Genomic DNA, 20026 nt, shown 5'->3' on the forward strand with positions numbered 1-20026 from the left:
CTTTGAACCTTCTTCCTATGTGAGGGTAGCAAATCTAGTTGTGCACAAACTACCCGACCCCCCAGTTTCTTTCCCTTTTCAACAAAGAGATCAGTTCCTTACAGATGTGTGTACTGGGTTACCCCCTTTTTCCCTTTTCGACCTACAAAGCGGCTGGATAGCCAGTCTATACTACTTTCGCCCCTCCTTTCCTCATTGAACCACGTCCTAGATTCTTGCTCCAGCCCACCGCACCCTTCTTTCCTCTTTGAACCAAGACCTAGATTCGACTATAGATCGAAAAAGATCCACATGCAGCTAGAACAACGACTGTTTCAAAGAAACTTATACCTTAGGGTTGTCGGGATGTCGCAAGGCGTGCGGCGGGAGGCCGGATCTGCCCACACTACGTACGACAGCAAGGAAGAAGGGGTCGGTGGCCCTCCCACACAGGCGATGGGTGAAAGAGAATAGCGCAGCCGGCAGTGGATTGCCTCCCTCGCCGAAGGCGATAGAGTGAACGCTGCACCTCCTCCCCTTCCCGGTGCGACGGGATATGGACGCCTCCTTCACCAGCTGTGAGGGGGGAGAGAGAGAGACAAGAGGCCAACACAGTCTTGTTTAGATCTGGTGAAGAGAGAGTGAGAGACTGTGAATATAGCAAACCCTAGCAAATGAACGCTGAGCCTCCAGCGTGTAACATATATGTAGTGCGGCGAGCGTGTGGAGAGTGCAAACCCTAGCGAACAAGCGCTAAGGCTCCCGCTTATATATATACTACTGTAGTACGGACTGAGCTCCGGTGCCTTCACTGCACCTGCTTTTGGCTGTATGATAGGTGAGCCAGCCACATTTTGGGCCCACCTATCATAAATCCAAAGGCAGGTGCACTAAGTCAATGAAGCTGCGTCCATATAGTACTCTTGTGTATACGACTAAAATATAGTGGAGTGGTTTTCTTATTCTCTCCATAACAATTGTTTTAAATGGTGTAAGTATGAAACGAAACTCTTTATTTAATGTACAGTGAAGAAAACAAGTACTACTTCCGATGAACTAACGATCCACGCCCACGCGTCCTGGTCGCACTTCCTGTCCTTCACATGTGGTACACTACCCTCCCTTAAGTGAACAACCACACATGCGCCAAATTATCGGAAACGTGTGAGAGTGTGTACAAATAAAGAAATTTAATTTCAATTATCGGAAAGGTTTGAGAGTATTACAAAGTTTGACTTCAGTAAAATCTAATATGCGGAGTAAATAAAAATGGAGGGCTACTACGTCCATCCGAGTTTTTAGTCCACACCATTTTTTAAATCAAAGTTAATAGCTGGACAAATAAAATTACAGGGGAGATGGAGACAAAGTTGTGAGAAGGCTTAGAAATCAATACAAAACTTATGATCTTAGTACCAACGTCGATCCTTCTTTGAGGAAACATTTGGTTCATAGCCAATTGTGTGATAAAATTGCACCAACGTGAAAGACGACTGTGTCTCCAACGCAACCAAGGTGAACTGATGAAGGATATCATCTTTGTGCGTAACAAGCAAAGAGCACTGATGGAAGACAACTTGTTTTTCATCAAAAATCGATCAGCTTCACGAGCTGATGCAACCATGAGGCGCAACCATGAGCATCGATAGGTCATCGTGGTGATGCATCATCCATTTGGCATCAAGTTTGGGTGAGGCACCTAAGAAGTTCGACAAATCCTCACTGTGGTCTGTTTCTTCTCAGTAATCAAGCTCGAGGAAGGAAGAACCACATAGCAGAGGATAGTGAGGCGGAACAACAATGGCCATCCAATTTTGTGCAGTTCCACTAAAATTGAGGAAGACATGCCCGGGTATGGAGACACGCATAGCTGTTTCCAAAAATATAAAAAAGGGTTAGCAACGACATCTCAATTGTCAATAAGAATTAATTAAAAGTACACCAACAAACAGAAGCATCATAATTATCTCGATGGGAACTAAACCAGGATACCCGAGAAAAAAAGCATTTCTTCATTTAACCAGTGATAGTACTACCACCATATGGACAATGACCGCACAACCACCATGTACTTTTTGTCGAAACAACATGTATACCTCCACCGAGGCATAAATCAGGACAACTTTTTGAGTGGCATTTCCTCTATAATAGTACTAGTAGGTGATGTTGGACCAGCCGACGAACCCTAGCTACTATGCATGGGGAGCTGGGTAGTAGTCGCATAGAAGAAAACCCGCATGCAGCGACCTGGGGAGCTGGACCAGTACAAGAAGTTATACCTCTGGGCGAGATGTCGTTTAGGCGGGCGAGCGGGATCTGCCCACACGACGGCAGCGAACAAGGGCACGGAGGATCTTCGTCCGCGCCAGCGCCGGCTCCGAGAGGACGGTGCGCATCGGCTTCCTCCGTCGCCGACGGCGACAACGTCAACGCTGCACCTCCTCACCTCCCGCAGCGGACGGGATTCTGCCGGATCTGTGACCACCGGTGAGGAGAGAGATAGAGTGGACACTGTCATCTTGTTTTGATATGGAGAGGGTGAGAGAGCGAGACACGAGAAACTCTATCAAACAAGAGGCTATAATGGAGTAAAAAAATCTCTCCATAGCAGTGGTTTTAAATAGAGTACGCGCGTTCCCGGAAAAAAGAAACGAAAACTGGCGGACAATTTTTTAAGGGTCTGTCTAGGACACATCTAGAGGTGAAATAGTTATGTCACATATAAGTTGATGTCCACTCTGTTTGTGGTCTTTTCCTAGTTTTTTTTGTTTCTTGTTGCTACATTATATACTTGTGGGAGATTAGATGTGATATCCTTAAATAACATCTAGATGTGAATTAGACAAACTAATTTTCTAACGTACCAAGAAAGAAAACTCGATCAAAAACACGCCCCCACTTCCAGGTCGCGAGAGTCGTCGTGCACACACACATAGACATAGACATGCATATCCGTGTTTACGTAAAATTCCATTTCCATCTCCATATCCAATCATATTTGTCCAACTAGCACATTATTTATGTTGTTAATTATATACGCAGCAATATTAACGTATAGCATCTCTTGTTTGCGCATGTCCGGACCGCTGCCACGGCAGGTCCTGACCAACCCGAACCCTCATCATCACCCGCGCATGCTTTCCGCCCGAAACGGTCAGTGCCGCATTCATGCTCGGCCAGAGTGGACGCGACCTCTCACTGGCACCGGCATTGAAGCGGCGCGCCGGCCAAGAGAGTGTCGCCCGCGCCGCTTTCGGGTGCACGCGGCTGCTCCGCGTTCAAAGGTCGCAATAGACGGCTACAACATGCGCGATCTCTTCCAGTAGTAAGTTCTTGGGAGTCCGTGCTACAACTAGCTGTCCTCCCCCAACTCGTCAATCTCTTCCAGTAGTGCTAGTACTCCATGGCGCGATCCATCGACAAGCAGGCGGGAAAGTTATGGTATACTACTCGGTTTGCGGTGAGTGGCATGCCGAGCGACCGTGTGGGGTCGAGCCGTGGAGGAGGGTGAGACACGAACACGATAGACGTGATTTAAACGTTGGTTTTGCTCGATGGCGCGATCCAACGAAACGAAACGTTGGTTTCTCTCCATTTCCATTTTTTCTCCAGAAAAACGGAAACTTTTCCACTCCATTTTCATTCCTATTCCAAGGTTGCCCCATTACAACATTCCATCGAATACAAAGGAAACTAACACGCATGCTGATGCATCTCAATGATTCACAAATCATAGCCAATATTTACTTCACAACTAAAGAAAAAAGTTGTGAGAGCGTGTACGATAGAAAAACTACTGATGGGGTCACTACGACTTAAACCCTAAACATGATTTAATTTACTGGCCAGGTAGAACCTGTCGAAGGAAAGACGGCTATCACCCTCGGATCATACGATGCTTTTGTGCAGTTCCACTAAAATCGACCTGAGCATCCCTGATGGCAAAGATATTGAAGAAGTGTGATTAGAATAATAGTACTTGCACTAGTTCATGAGACATAAACTCATCACAAGTAGAAGCTGGTAGAAGTAGAGAAAGATCGACTTGGAGATGGAGCTACGGCAGTAGAGCAAGCCGGCTCCAAAAGGAAGATGGACTACCTGGGACATCGGGATGTAGCTAGAAGGGCGGTTGGGACGCGGCATCGGCCCATACCGCGGTGACCCCCGATTGGGACGCACCGACTGTGGGTTTTCTCCCTCGCCGATGTCGACCGCGTCTACGCAGAACATTGTTCCCTTCCCCCGGCTGCGGGATCAGGCCGTTGTTCTATGCTTGTGAAGAGAGCAACCTAAGCAAGCAGGCTTGTAGCTTAGGCTCCTGCTAGTGTATATATAGTGGTTTTCTTTTTCTCTCCATATCAACCATTTTATATTGCGTACGTGTCATTCAAGAGTGAAATGATGGTTGCTTCTTTTGACTAACTTACTGTGTGATTTGACTGCTCCTTAGTGACCCCTACACGTACTCCCCCTACGTGTATGCAACAGTCACACGTACACATGGACGCAAAAACGCGCGCGACGCCCTAATGCATGCATGTCCGAGCACACGAGGGAACACACACGGTCACGCTCAAGTGCTCAACCTACACGTGCATGCGCACACATACTCAGTCAGGGTGAGCTAGTGACCGTATGAACACTGGAATATATATATATATATATATTGAGCGCAATGAGCATATTATGAGGTCCACTGACCGTATTTTTACAAATATACAGTGATAGACAGTGTATTTACCTCGTTTGAAATTAAGCCATATTAACTGGAGAGGAGGCAGCATGGACTAGCATTACTTTGCTGTGTCCCATCAACTTGCCGAACGAGGAGAAGCTTGCAGGACGGGAGAAGCTTGCACGCGGTGGCTCGCAGGACAAGGAGAAACTTTTGACTAATGCAAGCTCTCCCTCGCTCAGGTGGTGGACGTGCAACAGTTAATTCGGTGTCAGATTGCCAGAAGCATACACTATACTACTAGTGCTATTATTGTTCGACTTCCCGAACAGCCAAGCGCAAAGTTTACTAGTACTACTACTATAGTCCATAAAGGTACCGGAAAATGCCATCGGAGGCCGAGCTCCAGTGAGCTTGTTTTCATTTTTTATTTTTCTGGAGCACGAAAAATTCCAAATTTATTTTTTGAACACACATGCACATGTATACTATGTATATGCAAAATTTCACAGTATTATACGTTTACATGTGGCCTACAGGAAAAAGACAAATACACATTTTTTAATGGGCCTTTTATTTTTGTTATTGGGCCAGAAATTTGTTATTTTTGTACAGCCTACAAATCACAACATTTTTCGACGAAATTTAACACGTTCTTGCGGAATACATATATGTTTTCATGATATTTTTTCAGATTTTTTTGGAACTTTTAAATACGCTTTTTGATTTTTTCAAAATACCGAGCTCACTGGAGCTCAGCCTCCAAAAATCCGCACTCATAAAGGTACGTACTATACTAGTACTAGGAACCGGATGGAGGAGCGTCTGCACTCTTATTATAATTTTAAAATGTGATAAAGCAATCTTCAACACATTTGGTTCTCTTTGAGGGTTCTCGCATGTGATAATGGAAGTTGATTGCATGGAACACTCGCCACAATTCTCGCTTAATTCTGGCTCATATCCTGTTATAAATAGTAGCGCTCAGTAATATTTCCTCTTTTTTTGTTATTCAGCATGTAAACAGGTCAGCAAACCTTGCGGCGCATCTTCGTGCGAACCGTGCTTGCTGCACTTTGAATGTGGCCGAGAGCTGGCTTGATGAAACACCTCGCTTCCTACTTCTTTTTTTGCGGGGTACCTCGCTTCCTAGTGACCAGTGTCTTGGCTGATCGTCCTAAGAATGCTTATATATGAATAAAGCTCTCTCATTTACCCGCAAAAAAGATTAAGCCATATTAACCGGAAAGGAGGGAGTATGGACTAGCACTACTTTTTGGTGTGTCCCATCAACTCATAGAACGAGGAGAAGCTTGCAGGACAAGGTGAAGCTCGCTTACGCCTTTTGACTAATGCAACCTACCCTCAGTGGACATGCATCAGTCCATTCAGTGTCAGATTGTCAGAGGCATACACTGTAGTACCCAACATGCGGAGTACCATCATTGTTCGACTTCATGAAGGGGCGAAGAGCCAAGCGCAGTAGTACACGTACTTGGTTTTGCACCTTCATACTACTCCACCCTCCGTCACAGTTTACAGGGCGCGCTTCATTATGATGCATTTCTCTCAATGCATTTCCACCACCAGAGAGACTTTATACACGTTTGGTTTAATGCTCAATTAATTAGGGTGTGGTAACCGCAATCAAGTCCATAATTTTCTCTCCATGTTCTGTACTACTACGGAGTGCATGCATGTGTGTACCCGGGGTGGAAGCACTGCATGCATGTGTGTACGCATTATTCCCTCTAGTAATAGACACCGTGCTATAACTACCAATGCTATTTTTCAGGTCGATCGCTTGTCGCCTTGGTCCCACAGATTTTTTTTCTTTTTTCTGAAGCGCGCTGTATAAACAGTGACAGATGGAGTAGTATGAGCGGATTCAAAGAAGAGCGTATTGATGGTTGCTTCTTCAGAGCAACTTACAGTGGGAAAGGTGGGGCTTATGATTTGACTGCTCATTACTCACTATTAATGCGGCGCAACGACTGGGCTGAGTCTCCCATGCGGTTGTGCACTACCCCCTCGGTTCTTAAATATACTCCGGAGTATTTGTCTTTCTAGAGATTTCAACAAGTGACTACTCAAATATTTGTCTTTTTAGAGATTTCAAATGGACTGGCACATACGGATGTATATAGACATATTTTAGAGTGTAGATTCACTCATTTTGATGTCTACTACACAACCTTCTTCTTGTAGACGTTGTTGGGCCTACAAGTGCAGAGATTTGTAGGACAGTAGCAAATTTCCCTCAAGTGGATGACCTAAGGTTTATCAATCCGTAGGAGGCGTAGGATGAAGATGGTCTCTCTCAAGCAACCCTGCAACCAAATAACAAAGAGTCTCTTGTGTCCCCAACACACCCAATACAATGGTAAATTGTATAGGTGCACTAGTTCGGCGAAGAGATGGTGATACAAGTGGTATATGGATAGTAGATAAAGGTATTTGTAATCTGAAATTATAAAAACAGCAAGGTAACAAGTGATAAAAGTGAGCGTAAACGGTATTGCAATGATAGGAAACAAGGCCTAGGGTTCATACTTTCGCTAGTGTAAGTTCCCTCAACAATACTAACATAATTGGATCACATAACTATCCCTCAACATGCAACAAAGAGTCACTCCAAAGTCGCTAATAGCGGAGAACGAACGATGAGATTATGGTAGGGTACGAAACCACCTCAAAGTTATTCTTTCCAATCAATCCGTTGGGCTATTCCTATAAGTGTCACAAACAGCCCTAGAGCTCGTACTAGAATAACACCTGAAGACACAAATCAACCAAAACCCTAATGTCACCTAGATACTCCAATGTCACCTCAAGTATCCGTGGGCATGATTATACGATATGCATCACACAATCTCAGATTCATCTATTCAACCAACACAAAGGACCTCAATGAGTGCCCCAAAGTTCCTACCGGAGAATCACGACGAAAACGTGTGCCAACCCCTATGCATAGGTTCATGGGCGGAACCCGCAAGTTGATCACCAAAACATACATCAAGTTTAATCACGTGATATCCCATTGTCACCACAGATATCCACGGCAAGACATACATCAAGTGTTCTCAAATCTTTAAAGACTCAATCCGATAAGATTACTTCAAAGGGGAAACTCAATTCATTACAGGAGAGAAGAGGGGGAGGAGAAACATAGGATCCAACTATAATAGCAAAGCTCGCGATACATCAAGATCGTGCCAAATCAAGAACACGACAGAGAGAGAGAGAGATCAAACACATAGCTACTGGTACATACCCTCAGCCCCGAGGGAGAACTACTCCCTCCTCGTCATGGAGAGCACCGGGATGATGAAGATGGCCACCGGAGAGGGATTGCCCCCTCCGGCAGGGTGCCGGAACGGGTCTAGATTGGCTTTCGGTGGCTACGGAGGCTTCTGGCGGTGGAACTCCCGATCTATTATGCTCTCGGATGTTTTTAGGGTATATGGAGATATATATAGGAGGAAGAAGTACGTCAGGGGGGCCACGAGGGGCTCACGAGGGTGGAGGGGGCGCCCAGGGGGGTGGGCGCGCCCCCTTCCTCCTGACCTCCTTGAAGCTTCCCTTACGTGCACTTCAAGTCTTCTGGGCTTCTTTCCTTCCAAAAATGAGTTCCGTGAAGTTTCAGGTCAATTGGACTCCGTTTGATTTTCCTTTTCTTCGAAACCCTAAAACAGGGTAAAAACAGAAACTGGCACTGGGCTCTGGGTTAATAGGTTAGTCCCAAAAAATGATATAAAAGTGTATAATAAAGCCCATAAACATTCAAAACAGTAGATAATATAGCATGGAGCAATCAAAAATTATAGATACGTTGGAGACGTATCAGTCACTTGTTGAAATCTTTGTTAAGACGAATAGAATATTTAGGAACGGAGGGAGTACACATACGAAGCAAAATGAGTGAATCTACACTCTAAAATATGCCCGTGTGAAATTTATAAAAAGACAGATATTTAGGAACGAAGGAGTATAATTTTGTGCATGGCACATGGACCCGGATGATGAAGAGGCTTCTGGTAATGCTATCAAGCTTCCATCATTTGTTTACATAATTGACGTATTATACAAATAATTTTCCAGCGACATGAAATTGTACAATGGTGTGAGCTTTCAGATTTTGTTTCGCGTGTCTTGCCATCGATGCTCTTTCAGAAACAATAAAAAACTAACTTCCTTGCTAATGCATGTCAATTATTAGCAGATCAGAGCTAATAATTACATCACAACTGAAGACAAAGTTGTGAGAAGGTGTTAAATTAAAATTGATCCATGCTTTCATTGGCAGCAACGTCCCCCCAGCTCTGTCTAAATCAACAAGGCATGTTGGGAAAAAAGTAGCTGTCTGGAGCATGCAACATTCCGATCATTTTGTGCAGTTCCACTAAAATAGAGCTGAGCGTCCCTGTTCCAAAGATATGAAGTATGATTACGATAATAGAGGACTGCTGATGAAACAATAAACACACAAATAGAAGCCGGTCACCTTTGCAGTCTCTCTTAAGACTAACTAGTTGGAGAAGATTAGACTCGGAGTTGGATGAGGGGGATAGAGCAAAACCAATCTCCCTTTGTGCAGTTGCACTGAAATGTAGAGACGTTGCCCGTGTGACATTTTAGTACAACTGCACAAAACACTTTTAAGAAAAAAGTGATTTGTGTAGTTCACCAAAAGGTCGCAATAGCAACGAGGTGAAATGGATAGCCTTGTTTGCAAAAAAGAGGTAGAAAGGAAACAATTACTGTCCAATAATAGTTGATGACACATGCGACGACAAAAAAGAAGCATATTCCTTGTCCTAAGGGAAGATAACAACACGGTTGTGTTTGTCTAAAACGGTGTGAGGACGAGAATGCAATATGGAAAGTATGCCGAACGAGCTACGTTTTGGGCAAAGAACTATGGAAGATCCACATGCAGCGACGTGGGAAAACGGGCAGTGGAGCAAGGCTGGAGGGGATACCTGGAGGTCGTCGGGGTGTAACTAGGTCAGCGGCGGCGGGCGGAATCTGCGAGCAGGTGGCGTAGGCCCTGCCGCGCCGGAGCTTGGTCAGAGAGAACGGCATGTACCGCAGATCGGGACGTGCTGCCTCGGCGCTGTTGAACGGAGTAACGATGCACTTCCTCCCTTTCCCCCGGCGGACGGGATGCGGCCGGATCAGTGACCAACGGTGAGAGAGAGAGAGGCCACCGCACCCCCTTTCTCCCGGTGGACGGGATGCGGCCGGATCAGTGACCAACGGTGAGAGAGAGAGAGAGGCCAACGCACTCCCTTTCCCCCAGCGGACGGGATGCGGCCGGATCAATGACCAACGGTGAGAGAGAGAGGCTACCGGAGCCTTGTGTGAGATACTCTGAAGAGCGGACTACCTTTTCCTCCATCAAAATCGTTTTATATTCTGTGTACGTGCCATTGAGCGCTATAACTTTATTTAAAAATAACGCGACAACCCATCAAGTCGAACTTTGTTTCATGCATGCGTGGTACACGACCTCCCTAGGTAAACAACCGCTACACGCGTTCAAATTAGCACGTGGGCTGCCATTTCGTAAAGAAATGAGCTCCACCGTGTACCCGCGCGGGTGTGGCGGGGCACGAAGCGTGAGTACGTGCACGGTGCACCTATTCTCTTCTTGTATACGTACACCACCTACGTGGGGTTGTGTGAGAGAGATACAAACCTAGAGAGATATAGTGTGTGAGTTCTTGAGAGTTTTTTGGGGGGGGGGTCAATCAAAAAATTTAACATATGCAATGTGTGTGAAATAGAGTCCTGGATATAACATATATATAGAGGGGGCGATCCACGAGAAGAGAGTGGAGGTATCATCGGCTTGAGGTGTCCATAGAATCGAAGAGAGGGATGATGTGTGTGTGTGTGTGCGCGCGTGATCGATAAAGAGTGCCATCGAATTTGTGTGTGCCCACGTCAAAGATATAGAGTGGTTGGCCTACTGGAACGTGAGATGGGACATGTGCAGTTTGTCTCTGTGGCATGGATACCTACCTGCTGCGCTCGACTATCGGTGTGTGGTGGGGGAAGAGGGAGGCCCAATTAACTATAGAGGTACAATGGATGGTATATGTGTGGAGGAGGAGAGAGGCCTACCTCATGTATTAAGGAGATCGATCTGCCTCATGTATTAAGGGAGATCGATTGGCATCCATGCATATGTGCAGGAGATGAATAAGGTTGGGAGAGAGACAGAGCTAGAGTGTTGGAGGGGGTGGTAGTGGAGTTGCTTCTAACAAATGGTGGGATAGGCTTGCTAGACAAACGGAGGGCACGCCCGCAATATCAATAAGAGAGGAGATGGCTGCTTGTTGTCTGTGCACGTGCATGTGAGAGACGGGTCAGGAGGCATGCACGAATGATGAGGGGGGACGATGTGGCTGTGGTAAGCAGACGTAACTACATAGGAAGATCAATCGCCCTTTGTAAGAGAAAGGAGATACATAACTTGTGAGGTACGTCGATCGATGGGGGGTAGTTAAAGTCGATCTAGGTATATGTTGGGAGATCGATCGATATACATGCATGTGTGTGTTAGAAGCAAATGAGGCACGAGGAGAAGGATAGAGAGAGAGGGATGCATGTAGGAGGTGGTACGAGAGGCATACTATATCGAGGGGGAGGAGTGTGCGAGTACGAGAATGATGAAAAGAGTGGTGGGAGTGAGGCATGGACGGTGACAAGAGAAGAGGGGAAGCTTGTGTTTGTGCTAGGCACACCTGGCTAGAGAGGCATATCGATCGATGTGTGTCGTAAAGAAGGAGCTGGGGGGCCTACACACACCGTGGGTGAACGACCTAAAGTGAAAAGATGAATTTGCGCGATGGAGCTAGAGAATGCTGAGGGAGGGTGAGAGGGATGCGGGCGTGTGCATGCACAAGAGAAAGTTGGCGCTAGCTACAAAGATAAGAGGGTTGTGTGGGTGTAAAAGACGAATAGAGATCATATATACTTCATTATGAAAAGCGAATTTGGATATTTGAAGAATTTATCATAGTGTTTCAAACCGACGGATGTGTGAATATATATAACGGTGATACACATGGTGTGGTTATGAACATGGTATACTACATTTAATATATTTTATCTCTACTCTTATAAAAAACGGAGTTGTTGATGATGGTGTGCCTACCATCTTGCATTATAGGACATCTGATTTATATCTGTATGATAGCAAGGAAACTATGATGGTTGAAGTTGGCAACAATCATGATTGTAGATTCTTATTGAAATAGAGAAACGAATTCAAATTTAGTTCGAATTGCAGCGGTAGTATAGACATTTGGAATGCACTAAAATGTTGGTATGAGTAGGTTACATGCATTATACAGCAAGTGAAAAAATTTAATCGGACAGAACATGGATTCATACTAACTCCTTCCATCTATATAGGGCGTAATGAGATTTTTAAGACCGCCTTTGACTATTGACAAGATTAATAGTACATGACATGCACAATGTGAAAATTATATCATTGGAAGAACCTTTCACAGAGGAATTTAACGGTGTGCTTTGTGTAAGTTGCATGTGATATATCATTGCTCTAATGTTTGGTCAAAGTTAGCATAGAAAAACGCATTAGGACCTATATAGATGGAAGGAGGGAGTAGCTTTGAATAGCATTTGTATAGTAAAACGGGGCAAGACTCTCTCTTTGTGTGGTGTGAATAGTTTTATTATTTCGTTTTCTTTTTGGTTGAGGGAAGTGCGAATTGATTTGGTACGTACAATTACAATATTACTACACGTTAGGCTTGTCCCTAAAATTCAACCCGCATCTTGTTATATCCCGAAAATTCAGATATCGTGCTCCCAAAATTGGTGCCTTCACAACCCGCGCCTTGCTATCCCAAAATTACAATGCGCGCGAAAACTCCCTCCAACTGCCAAATCCCAACACGGGAAATCCCCCTTTTAACCCTGAGCCGAAAGGGCCGCTAGTTCAAATCGGTGGGGGGTACTTTTGTAACACACCCTACATTTTGGACAAGCGCGTTCCTAAGTCATGCTTCACCCCCTCCCATCGCCCCCTTTTCGCCATTCAAAATCCCAGGTCGCCATAACCTCTCTGCTCAAGTCGCGAAACCCCACCCTCCTCCGTCCGCCACGTCACCGCTGCCCAACCGGAGCCTCTTCCCCGACGACGTCGTCCACCACAACAGCTCGACGTCCCTCGTCCACCTCCCCGGATGAGGATCCGTCGTCCATCTCGCCGTCCCGCCGGTTCAGCCGCCCCATCCTCCACCTCCAAGGAGCTGCTCCGACGATCGCCTCATCTATCGCGGCTGCTCCATCCCCACAGCGCCGCCTTAACCTGCTCCACCGGAACCGCAGCATCCTCACCAACTCCTCGGACGAAGCAGAGGCCTACTCGGCGCCAGCAAAGAGGTTGTACACTCATCGCATCGCACCTTCTCCTTAACTCGACCTCCCGGCACCGACGGTGCTCCATCCCACACCCCCATGGAGTGGCTACCTTGAAGCCGGCGCCGCGGGCGACATCTCCACGGCGGCTCTCCCCCAGTGCGAGGCCCCTTTGGCGGTGGCGTCCAGACCAGCCGGATCTGCTGCTGCTGCTCCGGCTCTCGCTCGATCGCTCGCTCGCCCAGCTGATGCTGCTACTCTCCCCCTCGCTCCTGCTGCTGCTCTGCTCCGATTAAGCCACACTTTAGTCGACTGAATCGACTTTTGGGTCAGTCGATTTTCACGGGTTGGGGGGGCTCGCCGGAGTTAAGGAAGAACCACCCGCAGCGGTGATGGGGGCTCGCCGGAGAGGTACCCCACTATCTATCTTAGGGTTCAGGGTGGGGGCGGGGGGCCTAGAGGGCTGGCTGGGGCGGCAGTGGTGAGTTGTTTCGGGGCAGCGAGGCGGCGCTGGGGCCGGCGGTTCGGCCGGTGGTGGCTGGCGGCTCACGGGGGTGCAGGTTGAAGATGAACTGCAGGCCCTCCCTAAACTACATGTCAAGTGCCTCTCTGCTACCATTGCGTTCACTTTCGATAGTAGCATTCAGATTACACAGTAAATTTCAGTTTCGACAGTTAAGTTCAGAGTCAACAGTTTTTACCTCATCTGTTGTAGTCAGGTGGTTTTTGGTGATGTTAATTTTACATCCATTTTACATCATCTATTGGAGATGCTATTAGAATCCCACTTGAGATTGACGATGTCTGTCTTGTGCTGCTTCAGCCTTGACGTCTTACGGCTCACCGGAGCTGCTCCAACGACAGAATGATCCATCACAACAGAGAAGTGCCTTGGACGTCGTCTACAGATTCCTCAGATCTTCCTCCACACCTCCGACAGCCACCTCTGCCTCAACTGCTTCAGCGACCAACCCAATGATGCTGAGGTCGACACGGCTACGGCAAAGAGGTTGTACACTTGTTGCATCACTTATTACTATACATTCACGTCGATCCATTAGGGCTATTTTGGTTCAACGGAAAAACATCAATCCACTGGTTGTTACCATCACTCTAAATTTCTGCATGCTCTCCTTACATAATCTCACCATATTTTTTTCGTATGCATGTCAGATATTGTACACAGTCATGCTGAACATGTAGAGAAAAACAGAAGAGTTTTGTGCGGCAATACAATGTCATGCAGACATTGCTCCATGCTGGGTTCAATGGCATACCCTCCCCACCCCTCTCCAGATTGTAATCCAGAGGAAGATATCTGTTCTGAGGCGGATTCGGACGCCGCTAACCACTCCTATTTACCCCCCAAGGTGTTTGCTCTACCTTGGCATGATGATGTTAGTCATATCATGCATATGTTGCCTTGCAGTGCCTACTTTTGACATCATATATGTCATCTGCTTAGTTTAGACATGTTTAGTTTCTATATCATATATGGGAATTATGCAGTCTCATGTCTTTTAGCCAGCCATAATATTTGTGAAATGTGCAATGCCATCCTGTTTAACCAGGCATCATATATTTGAATGATATCTTGCCCATCCTTTTCTTCATTACATTTCCATTTGTCGACAATGTTTGTACATTAAACTACTCTTCCTGTGAATCAGCCATTTGGGTGGGAGATGGAAAAATCTGGAGTGAAAACAAGGCCTTCAGAGCAGATAGTGCTACCTGTCGAAGCAGATCTCTTGTTGGGTCCCGATAGCTCCTCAGAGATGGATTCAGAGACAGATGACCAGTCCTATTCCCCCACTGAGGTGTATGCTCTAACTTGGCATGGTTATACTGCTCAAATCATGCATACGGTGTCTTGCATTGCATAGTTTACACATCATATACACAATATTCAACACCATGTTCTTAGTTCATACATCATATCGAATGCCCTCTGTTTAGCATATAAATCACATATGTGAATTAAATGATGCGATCCTGATTACTTAGATAACATGTAGGTGAATTATGTCATGCGATCATGTTTAGTTATTCATCATATCTTTGAATTATGTTATGCTATGCTATCCAGTTTAGATAGACATCATATATGTGAAATTATGTCATACTATCCGTTTTAGTTAAACAATATACATTTCAACTATTTCATGCCCTCTTTTTTCCACACTATCTATTGCATCTGTCTCTCATACAATGTCTGTACATTCAACTATGTTTCCTGTTTATCAGCCATTTGAATTGGAGCGGGTGATGCTAGTATCTAGCGGACTAAAAACACGGTCTTCAAATAAAACAGTGCTACCTCTTGGTGGAGATAGCACCCCGGTTGTACATGCACAAGAACCAGCCCTACCACACATAACCCAAACTCTCGCAGATTGTACCCCTACAATGATGGACAGAGAACCAGCTTCACCCAATCTAACCCCAACCCCAGCCGGTAGTAACCCAGTTCCTGTTGACACAGCACCATCTCCACCACAGAGCTCCCAAACAAGAGCAGTTAGTAAGGCAGCTCCAGTGCCCAAAGGGCCAGTACTATCACGGCGAACCCCAACTCCACCAGTCAGTATGCCTATTCCTATGTTGGAAGCACAACCAGCTAGTCGTAGTTTAGCATCTATCGCATTTGATGTTGTTAAATCATATGTGCATATCTTCCCATCTTGGAAATATTATACTGAAGATGAAGGAAAATGCCAGTTGCAGGTGTTTGTCCAGGAGTTATGTGTAAGTAATGTTATTCATGGCAATTACTTTGCTTCGTCCCATACATCCTACCTCCATGATGGTTATAATACAACAAATTTTCCCATTTTTCTCTATAGAGAAGGACCGATTTGGAAACCCAGGATGAGGTAACCTGTGCTAATACCTCTGCTATCTTCAAGAATGCTTGGTGGCAGTATCGGAATTACCTGAAGAAAACGTACTTCACTGGCAAAGAAACTCATCAAATTCCCTTACGTTCTCCTGAGACACATTTACTGGACGATGACTGGGAACGCCTTGTTCTGTACTGGTCCCGAACCAAGAATGTGGTAAGGTCTATGAGCTCATTTTCTATTTTTAAGTATTATATTCTTGCGTCTTACTGTACTCTATTCATGTAGAACAAGTGCCTAAACCTGAAGAACAACCGTTCTAATTTAAGATTCCATTGCTACCATAGGACATAGATATATGTTTGTTTGATGCTTTTATTATGTACTAGTACTTGGCAATAGAAGACTTGGTAGTTTAATCATGTCCACCTTACTAATGAACTGGTTCACCGAAATGAGTTTCATATACTAGTACATGCTAAACTTGTTATGTGTCTACTTATTTCTTCTTTTAGAATGCTGACAGAATATTGGGGAAGAGTGCCTTATTAAGCAACGGTAAAGGAAGTAATGCAGATAAGGTTCAGGATAGTGACACATCCTGTCTTGGTTTAGTGTTGGAGTAATTAGCCACTACCGCTTGCACAAGCTATTCAAACTCACTATCTGAATCAGTTTGGTTTCTTGAGTCTCAACTACAAGCTGAAAGACATCGATCAGCTGTGCTGCGACAAGAAGCGGAAGGACCGCGGAAGTCCCTGGAGCATTCAGATGCATACTTTCTGGTGCAACAGCAAGCGTTGGAGGATTTTAGCGCCAAATAGGACAAAGCTAATCAGCTTGCTAAGCTTATTGCCAGCATGGTGGATACCCAGGATAACGTTTCTTGAGCTCTTCTGAAGTTGTTTCAGTTATGCTCTTATTTTGCTGCCGCATTTATTTGCACTGGTGGCCAATTTTGACGGCCAGTGTATATGATATGCTGCTTTATTCCCTATATTTGCACTGGTGGCGAACTTTGATGCCCAGTGGATGTAATATGTGTAATAGTCGTGATAGCCTAGCGTTAGTTGCTTGCTTATTTATTTCCTTGTTGTCTTGTTTATTTGTTTGCTTGTAGTCATTGCAGTTCTTTTTCTGCGGTTAACTAGTGGCTGCAATAACCTATTTTTTAAAACTAGGCCACAATAACCATGGGCTAATATTTACTGCAGTGACACTGGTCCTCCTACGGGCCGTAGAAACAGTGGGCCTTCTACGGGCCATAGAAACAGTAGGCCTTCTACGGGCCATAGAAACAATGGGCGTTCTACGGGTCGTATCATCAATGGGCCTTATATGGGCCGTATGATCAATTGGCCAAACATGGGCCAATAACAGACCACATTATGGCCGTAAACGGGCTAGAGTTGGAATCGTTTGTTCATGGGCCGACCATAACGGGCCTTCGTTAATAGGCCGTATTTGATGAAGCTATGAAAACGGCCCAACGTATTAACGGACCACAAACGGGCCGACTGTAACCACGGGCTGAATTTGGCCCACAAGCAGAAAATGACAGTAATGGGCTGTAAGTAAACGAATGCTGGAAATGAGCCCAAGAATAAATGGGCTCTGAGAAGGCCGAAAGATAACATGGGCTAGAAACGGCCCAATGGAATAACGGGTCGTTAATGGGTATAAAGTGATACACTGTTCATTACAAGCCAGTTTCACCACGGGCTGTTAATGGGTGTAAAGTGATACACTGTTCATTACGGGCCAGTTTCACCACGGGCCGTTAATAGGCCAAGAGTTACATAGGGCCTCATATGGGCCGAAAGACGTCATGGGCCATACATGGGCCAGAAGTGAAAACGGGCTGGAATCATATTGGATGGCCCAGATGACGCTACTAGGCCTAATTCGGATAGGGCATGACGGGCCTTGGGTTAGCGGGCTGTAAATGGACGCTAACAGGCTTTCCATGGGCCGGCCCGCCACCTTTTGACCAAGTCAAACGGGACGGCCTTTTCACAGGAATGGGCCTCTATTGGGCCGTGCCACGTGCCGACGTATCATAGGCGCCTATCTGACCCACTGACGAGCTGACACGTGTTTCGTCCGGCCAATAAGAATTTTACACGTGGAAATTTCCCATTGGTCGGGGCTGTTAACGGGTTATCGGATCCAAAACCCGACCGGATAGCTTAACGACGTTCTGTTACGGTGGATGCCACGTGTCGGTCACCCTTGACGAAAGCACTTCTGTGACGCGCGATTTATCGTCATGGAAGTGGACACTTCCGTGATGATAATTTTGGTAATGTCATGGAACACTTCTACGACAACACAGGTATGACTATCTTGATTCTGTCATAAATTTGTCATGGATGTACATGCATGACAAAAAATGCGACCTACTGCGACAAACACGTATCATCATAGAAGTGTATTTTTTTGTATTGAGGTCACCCAAGGAGGAGGACTGTTGAGGAAGATTGCGGGCCAGACTGCAAACATATATTTAAGATGTTACCCTTGTGACCTGAAAGGAAGGGGATATGTCTAGAATACCCTTGTTCACTTACGATTCGGCGAAAGGCTTGTCCTTACGAAAGAACTGTGTGGCAATGTCGTCTTCCAAACCCGAACCGTTTGACAGGGACATCTTCCCTCTCTCTGGAGCCTCTACCTTCAAATCTTCGGAGGCGGTCCTTTCCTTCCCATGGGGAGAAGGGATATCAGCTTCTTCTTCCCCTTCGTCTTCAGAAGAGGGAGTTATGGTCTTCTCAGACATAGCGCCCGGTGTACCTTTAGAATGGGAACCACCTCTGGCCTTTTTGATCTCCTCTTTGTCCTCCTTCGCCGGCACTTGGTATGGCACCAGGGCCAGCATCCTTGTTAACACAGGGTTGGCTGAGTCTTCGGGAAGTGGGGCCGAACACCTAATTTATTCCGCCTTCTTTATCCATCCCTGGTCGAAGATAGTTTCTCAGTATATTGATACGGGGTAATTAACTAAGCTATGTTTAGGAGTCGAGTGCTTACCAAGGTATCCGGATGGTTGCAGTTGAGGTCGATGTCCTCGATCTTTTCCGGCCACTGCTTTCGGGTTCTGAAGAATAACTTCCACATCCCTATGTGCGTTGTGCCGAAGAAGTGCTGAAGGGTCTGTGGTCCTTCTGGATTGAACTCCCATAGGCGGAGAGGCCATCGTTGGCACAGCAGGACCCGGCGGACTAGCATTACCTGGATCACGTTGATGAGGCCGGTGTCCTTTTCAAGGAGACTCCGGATAAGGCTTTGTAGCGTCTGCACTTCATCAATTGATCCCCAGTCCAGCCCCTTATTAATCCATGATGCGAGTCATAACGGAGGGCCAAATCGAAACGTAGGTGTAGCTGCCCACTTGGTACCACAGGGTTCAGTGATGTAAAACCACTCCTGCTGCCATAGGTTGGAAGTTTCTGTGAATGAGCCCTTTGGCCAAAGAGTATTGGCGAGGTTTCTCACCATAGCACCACCACACTCCACTTGCTCCCCGTCGACTACCTTCGGCTTCACATTAAAGGTATTGAGCCAGAAGCCGAAGTGTGGGGGGGATGCGGAGAAAGGCCTCGCATATCACAATGAACGTTGAGATGTGAAGAAAGGAGTCCGGAGCTAGATCATGAAAATCTAGCCCGTAATAGAACATGAGGCCACAAATGAATGGGTGGAGAGCGAACCCTAACCCAAGGAGGAAGTGGGAGATGAATACGACCCTCTCGCCGGGTTTGGGTGCGGGAATAACCTGCCCCTTAGCAGGGTGCCTGTGGGGGATTTCTGCGGTCCGGTACCTTGCCGCCCGGAGCTTCGCGATATCCTCCTTTGTAACAGAGGAGGCCACCCATCGGCCTTGAAGGCTGGGCCCGGACATGACTGGGAGGCTTGGAACGATAAAGTTGAAGCCTGGGTGCTGGGAGTTCGAGGTTGGAAAAGTTGAGGAAGAGGTAGGCGTAGAGGAGAAGGACGGGTCTGTGCCCCTTTATAAAGGCGATGAATATCGAACGCATCCTCATGGGCCTTAAAACTTGCCTATTCCCAAGGAAACGTACCAACGGGGCAGTTGGATTACCCACGCCCGTATTGATGAAAATCCCATAAT

The sequence above is a fragment of the Triticum urartu genome, chromosome 1 (genome assembly GCF_003073215.2).
Source record: "Triticum urartu cultivar G1812 chromosome 1, Tu2.1, whole genome shotgun sequence".
NCBI classification, from domain to species: Eukaryota; Viridiplantae; Streptophyta; class Magnoliopsida; order Poales; family Poaceae; genus Triticum; species Triticum urartu.